Here is a 14,589-nt window from a genome sequence, read left to right as displayed (position 1 = left end):
CATTTTAGCCAGAAATTAAATGCTGATTCCAAGAAAACATTTCCTAGAGTGTCTTGCTGAAATGGATACACTCCCACACACACAACATGAAAGGAATAATGTGTGACAAATAAACATTTTCTACTGAGAAACATTTATCCAACATGTTCCTCCCCAGTGACTCTGGAGATTTGTGCCTCAGTGCACCGTCCATAAAAAGAGACAAGAGCCCTCTCCCAGCCTCTGGGAGAATATACTCAGGTAATAATAATTATAGACTCAATCAATAATTTTTATGGGCCCATTATAACCCATGTGTTTGACTTCGACCGAGAGCATCTCTGCCCACAGGCTGCTCAGTCTGCTCCATTCCACTGTGCGACACAGAGGTGATGCAGGGCACCCCAGCAGCCCTGGCCTCAGCCATCCCCACATACACATTTCCTCACACCGTCGGGAATCTGGATTGCTGAGGAGCCAGCCCAGCCCTGCTGCCAGTGAGGTGACAGATCCCTGGCACTGGAGATGGGCTCGAGCTGCTCATGAGCCGCTTGCGGCTGGAGAGGAATGTCTGCAGAGAGCTAAACCAGATTGCTCGTAGATGTCTTCCAAATTGCTCGCCTCTAATCTAGTGGACAATTTGAGAGTAAACGTGCAGAGGGAGCACCATCTCCCCCCGCTCTTCAGCTTAATAGCCTGAGAACATTGAGTGTGCACACACATATTATGAGACAGCTGCGCTGGAGAAAACTTAGGATCTTGCTAGTGCCCTGGCAAGTACATTAGATGTCAGAGCCACCTATGTGTATCCTTTTCCCTCTTGCAGGACACATCTACTTTTGTGTTTGATGCTATATACCCACCACAGCCACTTCAGCTGCAGAAGCACAGCAACGATACAAGCAAGGGCTGGCACTCTGGACTGAGCTTGTGAATACAAAGTGATACACATACAAATACCCGTTCTCCACAGAGCTTTTAGAAATGGTCAAATGGCTGCAAAACCTCAGGAAAGCCGACAGTTTGATGTCGCATGTATTTTTCAGGCCCGCACTTACCACAGGGAAGCAGAAAAAAAAAATCAGTAGGTATTTACATTATTCTGCCTGGTTTTCAGCCACACAGTTCCAGTGTTTGCAAAACTTTTGGGTGCCCATCTCATGTGTTCAACACCTCACCTTTCCTAAGCGTAGGCTGAAAAATGCCACTTTTCTCCACTATTAAATCAAAAGCTGGCTACACCCATGCGTCAGCTGTTTACCACCCTCCGTTCCCTCCCTTTGGGCAGCTGACCAGGGATTATGACCTATATCCTTGAAGTATTTGTTTTATTTAGCATTACAGAGAAGAAGGGTTTAAGGCAACAAACAACCTAAGAATATAACCATTCCCACCCTATCTTATTACCATCAGAGAGATCAGCTTGCACCTTCACTTGTGGGAACAGATCAAAACCAGCCAGCTCAACCCTTTGAATGTCCAAGACTTCATCTGGGCTCTCTCCTACCTTTGTCTTAAACAGACTCGTTCCAGCACCTGCCAGTTAAGACCTTTCACTCACACTTTACCTTCAGGTAGGAAAAACAAACTACTTGGCCTTGCTTTCGCCACGTCAGCGCTGCTCTGGAGATGCCTAGATGAGGCGGCCACCCTGTACACGTGGTAGCAAGGTGCTGATGGAGAAGCTGAATGTCACAAGGGAGCATTTGAAGGTGCCGGGACTCTGTCACAGCCACCTAGGGCATTGCATCAGTTGACGCTATTAGTGTGGAACACCAACTGCAACCTCTGCACAAGGATCTGGGACTGATACACACCCTACATCAAGCCTCACCCCACAATGAGACAGGCAGGCAAATGAGAAAAATAGGGCCCTGGCCCCTTCCTGTGATTAGATCATTATAATAGGTAAATATTTTCCTAGATAGAGAACTGAGATAAAAGACTCTTGATGTCTGAAATGGAGTTTGAACAAGACTCAGAACTGCTATCCCTACCTTGTAGTTCTTTGTAATGTGCTTCAACCAAATGAGTGCCTTTTCCCCAAAAATACCTAGGAAATGAAATAGGAACTTAATAGCTAAAGGTGAAGATGCAGATCTCATAGAATTAGTTTTTCATTGGATAGCAAGAACAGTGTAAGAACTGCAGCTTGGGTTCAGTCCAGAGTCAAATTGTTCACTAGTAAATATACAGAATGGATTTAGTAACAGGTACCAAGGGTTAAATCCCAGAGGACATGACAGCTCTACACCATTCAGGATAAATATTTACTGAGGAGTAGAGAAAAGTGACTGAGTGGTAGAGGCAGAGTCCCAGAGACTGGCTTAGTGAAGTCTCTTTAATAAGAGCCTGTTGCTACACAGGAAAATGATTGTGGGTTTGTTGTTTCTTTTAAAATGAAAATCAGTGTTCTCGTCCTCATGCTATAGCAAATAGTGATTAATCATTCCCTATTCCTTTTTTTCTGCATTATTCATGATTTTCCAACCTCTGCTCTATCTTCATCTTCTCTCTTGGTGTTCCAGTCTCACCCTGAGCTTTCTCAGGGTTTAGGGGGCTTTTGTATCAGAGAAGCTGGTTTCTAAGGTTGTCTTTGAGGAACAAGTCTGACTTAAATCTCACACAATATCCAAGAGTGTTCTCTGGTGTTTGACCTCTTTGTGGCTGAAACAATATTCTTCAGACACAATAATGTTGGTGTTTCAAAGCTGTAACAAGCACCTGTGGAGTTTTCGAACAAATAGGCTCAGCGTTCCTTGATGTACTCTTCGTTACTGCTCCCACATTTGATTGCTTTGTAATTACACTTGTAAAATGTGCTATGGGGTTACGCATAGGGGGGAAAAAAAATTTAAAAATCATGTTTCAAAGTGTGAGGGGATTTATGGGAGCTGCAAGACAAAGAAAAACCCACCTTTCTTTCTTTCCTTATTGTTTTCTTTGGAAGGCAGCCACCGAGGTTTCCTTGTCAGTAATACAGGGATTTGTAAATAGAACAAAGAGCTTCCTCGCACCGAGGCTCATTGTATAACCCCAGTGCAGTCACCGTGTGTCTTCGCAGGCAGTTCCCTTGAACTTTGCATCTCACTCCTCCTGAGAACAGCCCTGCATGCCAGCTTGAACAGATGTGGTTTCCTTTAGGAAAGGTTTGCTGTTCAGGTCATTCTGACTTCCCTTTCAGAGCTTTCCAGCTTCATGTGCTCTTTACTCAAGGGATTAGTGCAGTGGCCGCTTGCTCCATGTGCTACTGTTAAGCTTCTCCTCACCTGCTGGCTGAGCTGAATGAACGCTGAAATCTCTGTTCCACAGAAAAATCTGACCTTTTATGTTTTCCTGAATCAAACCGGAAAGTTGCAATTTCCTTTGAACCCAAATTCTGAGAAACGTCATTTCAGAAAGGGCAAAATGGCCTCACTGCAGCCGTTTGTTTGGGTGTTACCTACAGGCTTTTGTATGAAACTTAAGATAGCTTAAAATGCATCAAGTTCCGTGTGATCCCAAGTGCACCCAGGAAGCCATAGATTCTGCCAGAGAAATGGGGAAAGGAAACATATCTGGAGATGTGACACTGAGCCAGATACACTTTTGTGTCGCCCCATGCACTTATTCTACTATTGTCATTGCTTCAATTCTACCAGAGCATTTATACTTTGAGTTTACAAGCATTTAAACTATTATTTTCCAGCCTCACTGAAAGCAAAGACTTTTACTGTATTTCACTGAAGATATAACTCAAAGACAATAGGTTGTACAGGCCTGGCATGATATTTCCAACATACTGAGTGCATATCACATTATGCTAATTTTAAAAAATATAGCTTTAAGAAGTTTTAACAAAATCAGGGCACAAGGCTGTGCCGACTCTTACTTAAGTATCAATAGAACTGTTTTATTTTCAGCTCTGGTTGATTAGAAAAGTTTTTTGAATGAAGGAGAGTAAGACATTCTACAGCAGATAAAGACCATCAAATGCAAAAGTTCACACTGGCTGAACTAAGCTGAGATTAAGCTTGCGTGTGGGAAGCTCTGAAGCAGTAACAATATAGCAGAAAAAACAGCCCTACCCTGTGAACAAATGAGAAAACCAAAACAAAGTGAACAATGGAAGAAAAGCTGCTGTACCTGGCCTTGGTGGGGAAGAAAAAGAATAAAAAAGGAAAAAAAGAGTGGAGGAAAGAAAAAAAACGTTCTTCAAAACCAAAATCTCAACAGGCTCAAAATCAGTGTAACTCACACACTGCAACAGTTTGCAGGTCTAAAAGACACAAAGCTGTTCCTTCACCCAAAAACCAAACACAAAAGTCACGGAAACCCATCACGCCAATTCTGTGGCTGCTTTGTGGAGCAGAATCTCTTTAAATGTCAATGTTCCCTTTGTTCTGTGCACAGTTTATAATGAGTCTATCATCTGTTTGGTGAAAGATCCAATGGAATATGTAATAAGGTTATCTGACCATCTCACTCTATTGTAAAGCCGTATCTCCTCTTCCACTCATTAATTATTGTCTTCCACTTCCTGTGTCAAGTCTGAATTAGAAAATAGGGACTCAAGACTTACAAGCTTAACAACTTGCCATATATCAGCCGAGCTGTGGTAACTCTCCATGTATTCCGTCTTAGCCCATAATAAACAAAACCAGTGTGACTCTGCAGTGCAGGGGATTTCAGTCTATGCAATTTAGTTTAACCTCCTTTTATTGTCAGCTAAGCTGACAGTGATCGTTACCATTGCACAGCTGATGTTCAGTCCTCATATTGCAAGACTTTGCCTTAAAATCTTGGGAGCAGAGCTCTACCACTATAGCTATCCAGAAAGTTACAATGATTTATGTGCTGTCAAAACACACTAAAGAAAGTACAATTACATGATCATCAGCCAATGCCCCTTGGTTAGCAGTTTTTCAAGCACAAAGTGCTCAAACTTTGCATCAAGAAGTGAAGCAATCTACTTCTGAAGTGAAAACAGGAAAAAGTTATATGAGTCTTCTAGCAATTTTAGGCAAATATATCACAGAAGCAGCATGCTTAGCCTTTTCACTGTGCATCTGTCTAAGGTTTCCAGTAAGTTTTCCCTGATACATAGCAAGAATCAAAACACTAATTTGTTTTAACTCTTTTTTATTGTCTCTGCAGGACTAACTTTGAAAAATGGCCTTGTCTCCAAAGAATTGCACACAGTTCATGTGGGGAGGCTGTTAAATGCATTACGTAAAAATATTGCAGAGGAACTCAGCTCTGAGTGTTTGGGAGGTACAACATATAGATGTAAAACAGAACAGCTGAAGTAGGAGCGGAGGTCATACTCCAGGAGAGAAGCAGGGAAGTCCCCTGTCTGGTAGTTTTTGCACATGCTCTCCAAAATCAACAATTCCTATTCTTCGTTCTCAGGGCTGCTGCATTTTAATAAATGAGTCTCCTCATGTTAATGTCCTTCTGCCTTTCTCCTCACTGACCTCAATACACATCAAGCTGGTTCATAAAGTTCCTGCTTTCACTGTATTTGAGTGCTTTCTGTAGACCTGATTTGTGCTATTCTGTCAGTGAGACATCTGGCTGATTTATAGAGACTAAGACACAGTCGAGCACTGCGTTGTTGGCTGTTCTACCTGAATACTGTATTTCCTACACACTGTGTTCCCATCTCTGCCCATGCCGTGGTCTGATTTTAGATAATCTGCATGCTGTTCAAAGAAGAGTGTGTACTTTCTACCTCTCAGGAAAGCTTCTGAGATCCTCAGGAGTAAAAATGTGCTTTTTCACCTGTCTTCCTCACAATGCAGTGGTGTCTGTCTAGACACTGATTGGCGAAATTCAGTCACGGAATAATGTGCAAATAAGAACATGATTCAGTAGTGAGGAAAAAACAGACAAATACCAGATGCCTCAAAAGGCTGAATCACAAACAAGATGGTGAAAAGATCTAAGAACGTAGGAGATGATGGAGGTGCTCGGCTTGGCGTTTCTCTGTTTATTCCAGCAAGATATGCAGATTCCATCCTCATGACATCACTCCATCATCTCACCTCATCAGTGCCTCATGACACAATCCCTCTCTATAGCGCTGAGTCAGCATCATTGTGCGGTCTCCTCTTGGCCATGCAAGAAGGAGAGAAAGTCTGTCCCTAATGGTAGAAAGCTGTGACCAGCCTCTCAAGAGGTCCCCAACGGGATTCAAAAACTCCTGTTAATCTTATGAACACTCCTTCCAGGAAATAACATGGGTTCTGAAAATTCTTCTGTGAAGTGATGCAGCACTGTGCTATAGAGGAGGTCCCACAGCAGATGGAAGAGTAGTTAATTTTTGGGGTTGGAATAAAGGACTGAGAATCACCTGCACTTAGCTCCTGGAGCTCCAAAAGAAGCTGCAAGTACATTTTCCATGTAACCAACAGGTACTGCTGATTCTGCCTGCTGTGCTCTTTTAGAGACATGGAGCTGAGAGAAGACTTAAAGCATCACGCTCAGCATGGAGTAGTAACCCTCTGCTCCCCCAGCAGTCAAAAGCTGTTTCCTATTTTGGAAAACAAACCAAAACAAACAACAAACAAACAAACAGAAAAAAAAAAGAAGAAAAAATATTCATACAAGCGTCAGCTTGCAAGAGGCAACATAAAGAGCAGCTTTACGTTAGAATAAACCCAGCCGCATACAGATTCAAATATCAGGCCACTACGCCCAGTCTGATCTTAGACAATACCTGAGGCTTGTAACACAACCATAAAAACACGCTGCACCTAAGTGTGCAATTCTGTACAATGAGGCCAGGGGGACGAGCTCTTCCTGGAAGCACCAGGTCCAGAGGCCAGGACGCTCTTGTCGTGTTTGCACGTACTAGTTCTTTTTGTTGGGGGATTTAGGTCACAAGAGCGTAGGAAAGGCGGCTCTGAATCACCTGGCTCACGCACGTGTTACCTGCACATTGTGCAAAGGTTTCTGAACTCAGCCTCCTTTCAAGGCACACCCTTTGTTTGTTACTTTCTCTTAGGGCTTTTTCGAAACCCCATCCACTGCCAACATAAACAAGGTTGCAACATCTTCCTTCAATCTGTCTTGCTCTGCTGTGCTCTATAATGTTAACCAGCAACTTAGTGCTGTTCACTTGCTCAATTGGGTGGAATACCTGCCATTGCAACCCTGTATCTTGATCCCCTTTGGGAGAAAGTTTCTTGGGAATAGTAAGTGCTAGAACCTGCAAACCGGTCTTAGTCACATTGATGCCAGATACCAAGTGTGCAGGTAGGACATACAGTTGCCTTTGCTGAGCAGCCACCAGTCATCTGTATGGCACTAGGGAAGGTTAGGAAGGGTGATTATCAGGGATCACAATGGCAAGTATAAGTTGTTTCTGCAGCTGTGGTGATTTCTACTTCTACATGCACCCCTGCAGCGCATACCCTGTGCATCGAGTTCAGGGGAGAGAAGATACTGCCGTTTGAATGGCTTTTCTCAGCTCACATGAAACAAATTGTGGGACTTGGTTCCATTCCCAGTAGTTGGGGTAATGTGTAGATCCTCTCTCATTAAATGGATGCCACAACAAATGCTCTGTGAACAGTGTCTGTAGGCAGGTAGGAGACATGGTCACCCTGGAGACCCTCTTAACTCCCAAGTCTTGTCCACACTAGAAAGCAGATGTATAATGCACTGAACAGAAGTCATCTAGCAAGCCCAGGAAGATGGAGGGTTGCATGCTGCCTACACTCAGCCACCCCACACAGCCATTACAGCTGAGAGATTAGTACAGCTGCACCAGGACTCCTCACACATGGTGTGTAATGTATGTTTGCATCTGTCCACATTTTTGGCATGGCCTCCTGCTTGCTCAGATGGAGCTGTTCTGTGCGTGGGATGGGACAACATCCTGTTATGCTCTCACCCGATGGGCGCACTCTGCGTGCTGGACTGTCACCAGCCACCTGCGCCTCTGCCCAGCCGGGCCTGCCCGAAGCTGTGGGAGGTGCTGCTCACCAACTGGAGGCGGTTGCTTTTATCAGCAACCTTGATCATGGGGATTTTCTCCCGTTTCATTCCCTAGCTTCCTTCACCCTTAGATTTGCATAAGATCATGCGTTAGGACTAATCCGATCCCAGGGTGAGAACACTACATCAGGCCTGGCAAATCCTCTGTCCCAAACTGGCTCTTGATTGAGTGCGTTCACACTAGAAACAGAACTGTGCAGGGACAAATGGTAGCTTGAGTTTTCCTTAGTAGTAGGAGGTGCCTTGCCTTGTATCTCTTTTAAACTCTCGTGTGATGTGCTGGATTGCGGCGGCAACTCCCAGCCAGGTCTCTATTTGTTTACAACCCTTGTTGCCACAGTAGCCAGGTGCTTTCCATGTTCACTCCTGCTGCTGAAACAGGAAGCATGTCCAACCTCCAGGGCTTGCCAACTGCTGTTGACTAGTAAGAGCACATCATCCTTGGTGACAGAAGGTAACGTCTCACTTTGTCTGTGCATTCCCTGGCAGGGCAGCAGCAGTAGAGAAACAGAGATGTCCCACTGCACAGGTAAGAGTATGAATTCACGTCTCTCTCTAGGCATGCTGGTGGATGCTCCTGGTTGTAAATAAGTATGTGGTCATTCAGTCTGAGGAGTTAAAGATAACAGTTTGCAATAGGAGCCATGACACCTTCTGAGGCACTGCTCACTACGGACATATGTCTGATACACTTTTCTAGGTCCCAGTGGATTAAATCCATGTACATGTTTGGGGAAGCAGGGATGATCATCGAGGCAGAGTTCAGAACTACTCTTCAGGTTTTCACTGGAAAAAGTGACAGAGCAGAGTCAAGGCTGAGCAGTGCCAGGTATCTGATATAGCAATGACCATGTATCCTGTTCACCTTTACATCACCACTGTATGGCCAAGAAGATGGTCCAAGCTCTTTCTTTGCTGAATGCCAGGTTCACTTGCTCCAAGAACACTTCGGTATCCTGACCTGGAGCTGTTTATAACATATATATGTACCATTGCAGGATGTAATATGAACATGACGTTGTGAATGACACTGGCATACAACCTACCTCGTGGCCCAAAATCCCTCAACACAGTGCTGATCTACTGTAATGTATCTATTACCTTGCTGCAGTATAAGAAAATATACTTCCTGCTAAAAATGGCATGCTCCACTTGCCAGCTAGATGCAATCTAGCTCTCTGTAATTGCAGTATCCCATGCCTGGCAAGACAAATACTAACAAACTCTGAAATTGAAGACAGAAAAAGGACCAGCAGAATAGTGCTGACCAGCAGAGGTGCTTGTATGCCCAAGGAAAACACCCATCTGCTCCCATGCTCACAGCTGGACTAAATGGGTACATCATTGGCAGCCCAATCACTGTTGTCCCATCAGCTAGAAAGGTCATTTTTTCAGACACTATAGTGTTTGCAGGCTCAACTAAGATGTCATGTCATGAAACTAAATGTGCATTTGTAGCGATGGGCAAAACCTCCAGTGCTTTGCTTTGTGTCAATAAAGCTCAAAAGCAAAGAGTTTCTGCTTAGAGCATCCAAGAAGTAAAATACCCTGTACTTTGCCCAGTTATAGGAAGCACAGTAGCTCTGCCTCACACCAAAATGTCCATTCCCCAACACCATATGTATTGGAATGACAGGAAAACAGAAAAGGATGTTTGTGGGGTTTTTTAAACTTTGTCTTTTAAAAACACAAATCTTGTGATTGTGGTACCTTTCCCACTTTGCTACTGAGAGTAGCTTTTTGTATATTATTTCAGTAGGGATTTTACTCCCTCGAGAAGTTTTCTGTTTTGTTTGGGGGAATTTTTGTCCTGATGACAATGCTGGGTCATGCCAAACCTCCACGTGAACATCTCCGTTACACAGCTGCAGCCCCACCTTTCTCCAAAGAAATACCGAGAGCATTCCTCCTCTTCACAGACAAAGGGAGTGAGCTCTTTGCCAGGAACAACAGAAGAGCCTGGCTTCCCTGGTAGCAAATACCTGTTCATATAATCACCCAAAGGAGAAGACATGTTGGTGACAAGTCTTTTCCTTTTTATGTTGTTTCCATGGGGAAGAACATTGTTTCCTACCTGAATTCTGATTCCCTACCAATTATGGTGTTTTTTTTCTTCTTTCTTTTGTTGTTTTCTGAAAAAGGCATCACCATATAAAGGGTGTTGAGCTGCTGTTGAACCCAGATGATGGTGGGAGGATGGCATTTTGCTCTTCCGTCTTCTGCAAAGCTAGTTCATGGAGTTGTGTCCTGAGTTGTTGGCAATACGTTGCTTTGGGGCTTTGTGGCATTGTATGCGCTGAGTTGTCTCAGCATTGCGAGCCTGCCCCACACCACACAGTCTTGTACCGCTGGGCAAATGAAGTAAGTCAAGAAAAGGGTTTGACAGTTGCAGTGAAATGACTGTATAAGATGATAAATAAGTGAACTTAAATAATGTTTATCAGTGCCTTTCTTCTGAGAATCTGACTAATATTAATTAAACTTTTCTAAACCCATTTATAAAGTCATCTACATTTGGGTAGAGATTTTTGTGCTGGCACAAACGTAAGACGAAGTCAAGGCTCCCAGCTTTCATTTCTTACTTAGACTCCTAGATGCCAACTTTCCTTCTACGTGAGGACAAAAAGGAAAGTTGGCTCTAGAAAATATAGCCAGTGTTTACATTTTATTGAGCCATTAGACATTGCTGTTGGCCACAACATGACAACAGTGCAGCAAAGAGCCTTTCGTTTGCCCGTGCTTGGCAGAAAGTGCCGTTCTTTGGTTACTCAGCTGAAGCTGACAAGTTGCCCGGTATTTTTATTATCAGGTTGTCAGCTCAATCTCACTACTGCCCTCTTAATTTATTATTTTGTATTTCAAAATCACAGGTGTGACTCATTGAACAGCCAGAGGTTATAATGAAGTATCCCACTCATCTTTTAGCTCACCCTTTGTTCAAGACAATGCAGATTGCAGAAGGTTTCTGAGGAGGTAAGAGGATTGCAAAAGAGCTGGAGACGACTCTTTTATCTAACCAACGTGTGGGCAGTGAAACTACCTGATATGAAACCAGTTGGGTGCAAAGGTGGGCATGGAGGTTCATTTGTCATTATGGTGAGGGCTGAAACCCAGAAGATAGAACAGCTGTAATTGAAGATAGGCACCCCAACTTAAATCACCTCACCCTGAGGATGAGGCCAAAGATGGAATCCTAGGATAACACGCTTCTCTCAAGATTTCCTCTACACCTTAGTTTCCAACAGGACAGAAGATGAAAACCAAGCAGCCAGTTCCTTTTCAATTAAAAAGTCATATTGTCTGTGTATTATTTAAATTGGGAAGTGACTCTTAAGCACAAGATTTAGAGGCATTTGTTCTGCCAGCATTATGGAAATAAGAATATTGTTGCATTACAGTTTTTGAAATATCAAAATTTGTTTCTTAGCATAAAATTATGCGTCATCTATATTTCTTCTAGGAGCATCTGAGACAGGGTGGTGGGGAAAAGGAAGATGGAGCACAGTTCTATTGGAAAAAGTGTCTTGCTGGTGACTATGAAAATTATGTTGAAATCACAGGATGAATTAAAGATTTGTCTATATGGGAAACTGATGGGAACGTTTCCTGTTATCAACAGCTCATGCTAAGTAGACAAAGAGAACCTTTTATCCCAGAAGTATTAATATGCCCAAATCCAGAGCTATTCTGAATCGGTTTGCTCATTTAATTGGCAGCTGGCTCTTCAGCAGAGATGTTGGGTTCATGCTACAAGAAAGCAAATTGCATAAACTTGAGAAAATTTGTCCCTAACAGGAGGATCTTCCAAAGTCACCCTACACAGTGTCCTGGGAAGTCTTATCTCCCCTCTCAGGGGGAAAGCTGTGTGTCCTATTGCTGGTCAGAGCACCCTAGAGCAGTGACAGGCAGGGGCAGAGGTATTGGGACACTCAGGTGTTTTTAAAACTGCAACACGGAGCTGTGGCAATGCCAAAAGTGCAGCCAGTCTGCTCCATCTCACTGCAGGGGTGGGGGGAATTGTGACTCAAAGGCTGTCCAGTGGCAACAGGAAAACTACACCAAGAGCACTTGTTCAACTCTGCCATATCCAATGTCTGTCAAGTGTAGAATAATACCTATCCAGCGAGCTGGGACATGCTTTAGCAGCATCAATAGAGTTGTGCTTCAGAGCATCCCTCGAGGTAGCAGAGAATTATCCCCATTTTATAAATTAGGTAACTCAGGCACAGAGATTAAAGCCAAAATGTTCCAACCTGGCTGCCTACTGCTAGGTACCTACACCCATATTTACGCAACTCGTGGCCTGATTTTCAGAAGGGCAGGGCAATGAAAATTTTGGCCTGAGGGATTTGTTCACACACAGTTTACCGGTAACAACGCCCAGAATGGAAGCCTGGTCTCTGCTACCTGTCTTACGCCTTAACCACTAAAAACATCCTTTCTGCCACTAGCCAACAGTTAGCAAAGGTTCGTGCTGTCCCCATTCACCATGCAGGAGCTCAGAATGAGCAATGCTGGCTGCCTACGTGCTCACAGCTAGAGACTTTGGAAGAGCAGCAGCAGGAGTAAAACTGGTGTTGCTTCTGCTTCACTCACTGCTCTTCAGATCCCAGGCAGCTTTGCTTGACTTGCAGTGCTTTGCTAAACCAGCAAGTCTGAGGGGCAAGCTCTCATTCTGCCTCGCACAACAGCGTCCTTCTTCCCTCCTGACCCTGCACCATGTCCTGCTCAGAGCATGGGTCCAGTGCAGAACCAGTAACAGACCAGTAGAAGGAGGGAGAAAACCAGCCACATAGGTATCTGAATTGTTAGAAAACACAAGCACTAACAGGAGTGAGTTAGTCCCAGTGCCTCTTCATCTGTCTCCTACACTTCCTTTCTGGGCTCCGAGTTTCAAAATGTGCCCTGGTTTATGGGAAACTCTAGAGAAACAAGAAAATTTAGGAAAAAAACTCTTCGCATACCAACAACTGTCCAAACCCAGGAGACAGAGCACTTGCACTGGTTATAATCCAGCTTTGCACGTGTCCCTGCTAAAATCATCCCTGCTAGGGGCTAATGTGATGCTTGTCTTAGCTCGTTAGAGATCCTTACTGTCTTGAGACATGCACTTGAAAGGTAACACTGGTTGTTGGTTGCTACCTGAGGGAAGGAGGACAAAGGATCTGGACTGTCTCTGTGGAATGGTCACTAGTCAGGCCACCTGAAGCCTGACCTGCAATACCAAGTGCATGATGCAAATCCACTGCTGTCAGCCCCTGTGCCCCATCTCATCTGCCACAGAGTCCCAGGCGCCTCTGACCACTTCTTTCCCCTTCCCAAGGCCTTGTCCTCAGCACGGAGCTCCCACTCAGCTGCTCTGTATCATCCCCCACCCAGAGGGAGGACAGGCAAGAGGAGGTGACCACCTTCAACAAAGGTTATGGCTGGAAAAGAAGGAAACATCAGCTCAACCAGGTCAGCCCAGCCCACCAACTGCTTCTGTAATCCCTCTGCCCCAGGTCCCCACACTGTTCTGTGTGGGGGCTGGATGATACTGTATGGGCAGCATCCACGCAGAGACATGAGGAAAAGGGTTAAGGAGGAAACAGCTAATCACAGGAACATCCCAGCGCCGTTTCCAGCCCTCCCCTTTTCAGTGCTTGTTGGGAATATGGACACTGAGATACACCTTACTCCTACTCAAGTTCAGAAGACCAGACTTGGCACCCCCGATTCTTCAGAAGGCTGAGAGCCAGATCTGAACCAATTCTTGTGCTTCAGCTCAGCTCCATATTCCCAGAAAACCCTGAAGTTTTGAGACTTTAGGAGCGAAATGGCCCCAGTTCCGAGGTGCCTGTTCTGGGTCAGAAGCAACTGAATCTTGCCAATCTGTCAGCAACCAGGAGGAAGCCAGGGAACACATGCCTCCTATTTGATAAAACTTGGTGCTGCACTTTATACAGCAGCCAGTGCATTATTCCACAGTGAAAACAAACCCTATTCTTCTCTGCCAGATAAACACACTTGATCCTATAAAGAGCAGCATTTCTGACTGTTCAGCAGCAGCCAAACTCACGATGGGAAAAATAACAGGTGTTTGTCAGGCACTCCTTGTTTATTCACAGTGCTTAAAATAATTGCTTAAAAAAATCTGACAGAGATTTAATTTTCTATGCTCCTACATTTAAGAAAAAACAAAACAAAACAAAAAACCCTAAGCTTGGCTCATGGTAGTTGAAGGCAATTCATTATGAAAGAGGTGTTCTTTCTGTTGTGGTACCAAAGAAACCTGCTTATGAAAGCTCCAGAGGAGCAGAATAGTAGAGCAAATTCCTGCCTAGAACCAACACCTCCCTGTGCTTTTCATCAAGCTCTCCAGGTGGAAGCTTTCGTTATCCAAACATGTAATTTTGTTGTCAAAATAGGACGAGCAGGGATTAAGCTTCTCCAGTCACTGCCCTTGATTGGCCATCTCTGTCAATCCGCCTTTTAGAAAGCAATGATAGACTTGGGCTGGTTTATGCCCTTCCCTCTCGTTCTGACAGTGGAGCAGGAGGTAAGTGCGCTGCTCCAGGGAGGAAAGTATATATCAGAGGGACAAACCTTGCTTCAGTCACTGCTTGCTTCTCTGGGAATTAATTGGCA

General features: G+C 44.3%; 1 protein-coding gene and 1 long non-coding RNA gene across 7 annotated transcripts in view; one reads left to right on the top strand and one right to left on the bottom strand.

Annotated features, from left to right (window-relative positions):
- The window catches only part of LPP (LIM domain containing preferred translocation partner in lipoma), a 397,232-nt gene that overhangs the window by 348,839 nt on the left and 33,804 nt on the right, over nt 1-14,589 (bottom strand). The gene's annotated exons all lie outside the window — the stretch shown is intronic.
- Nucleotides 8,354-14,127, top strand: LOC110355260 (uncharacterized). 2 transcript variants are annotated; one of them, XR_010474617.1, is made up of 3 exons: nt 8,354-8,491; nt 10,833-10,935; nt 13,286-14,127. It is a non-coding gene; the product is annotated as an uncharacterized LOC110355260 (long non-coding RNA). The 2 variants fall into 2 exon arrangements; XR_010474616.1 differs by lacking the exon at nt 13,286-14,127 and adding an exon at nt 11,423-11,556.

This window comes from Columba livia, chromosome 9, assembly GCF_036013475.1.
Source record: "Columba livia isolate bColLiv1 breed racing homer chromosome 9, bColLiv1.pat.W.v2, whole genome shotgun sequence".
NCBI classification, from domain to species: Eukaryota; Metazoa; Chordata; class Aves; order Columbiformes; family Columbidae; genus Columba; species Columba livia.
Note: the sequence above shows the minus strand (reverse complement) of the source record. Positions and strands in the feature narration are given on the sequence as shown.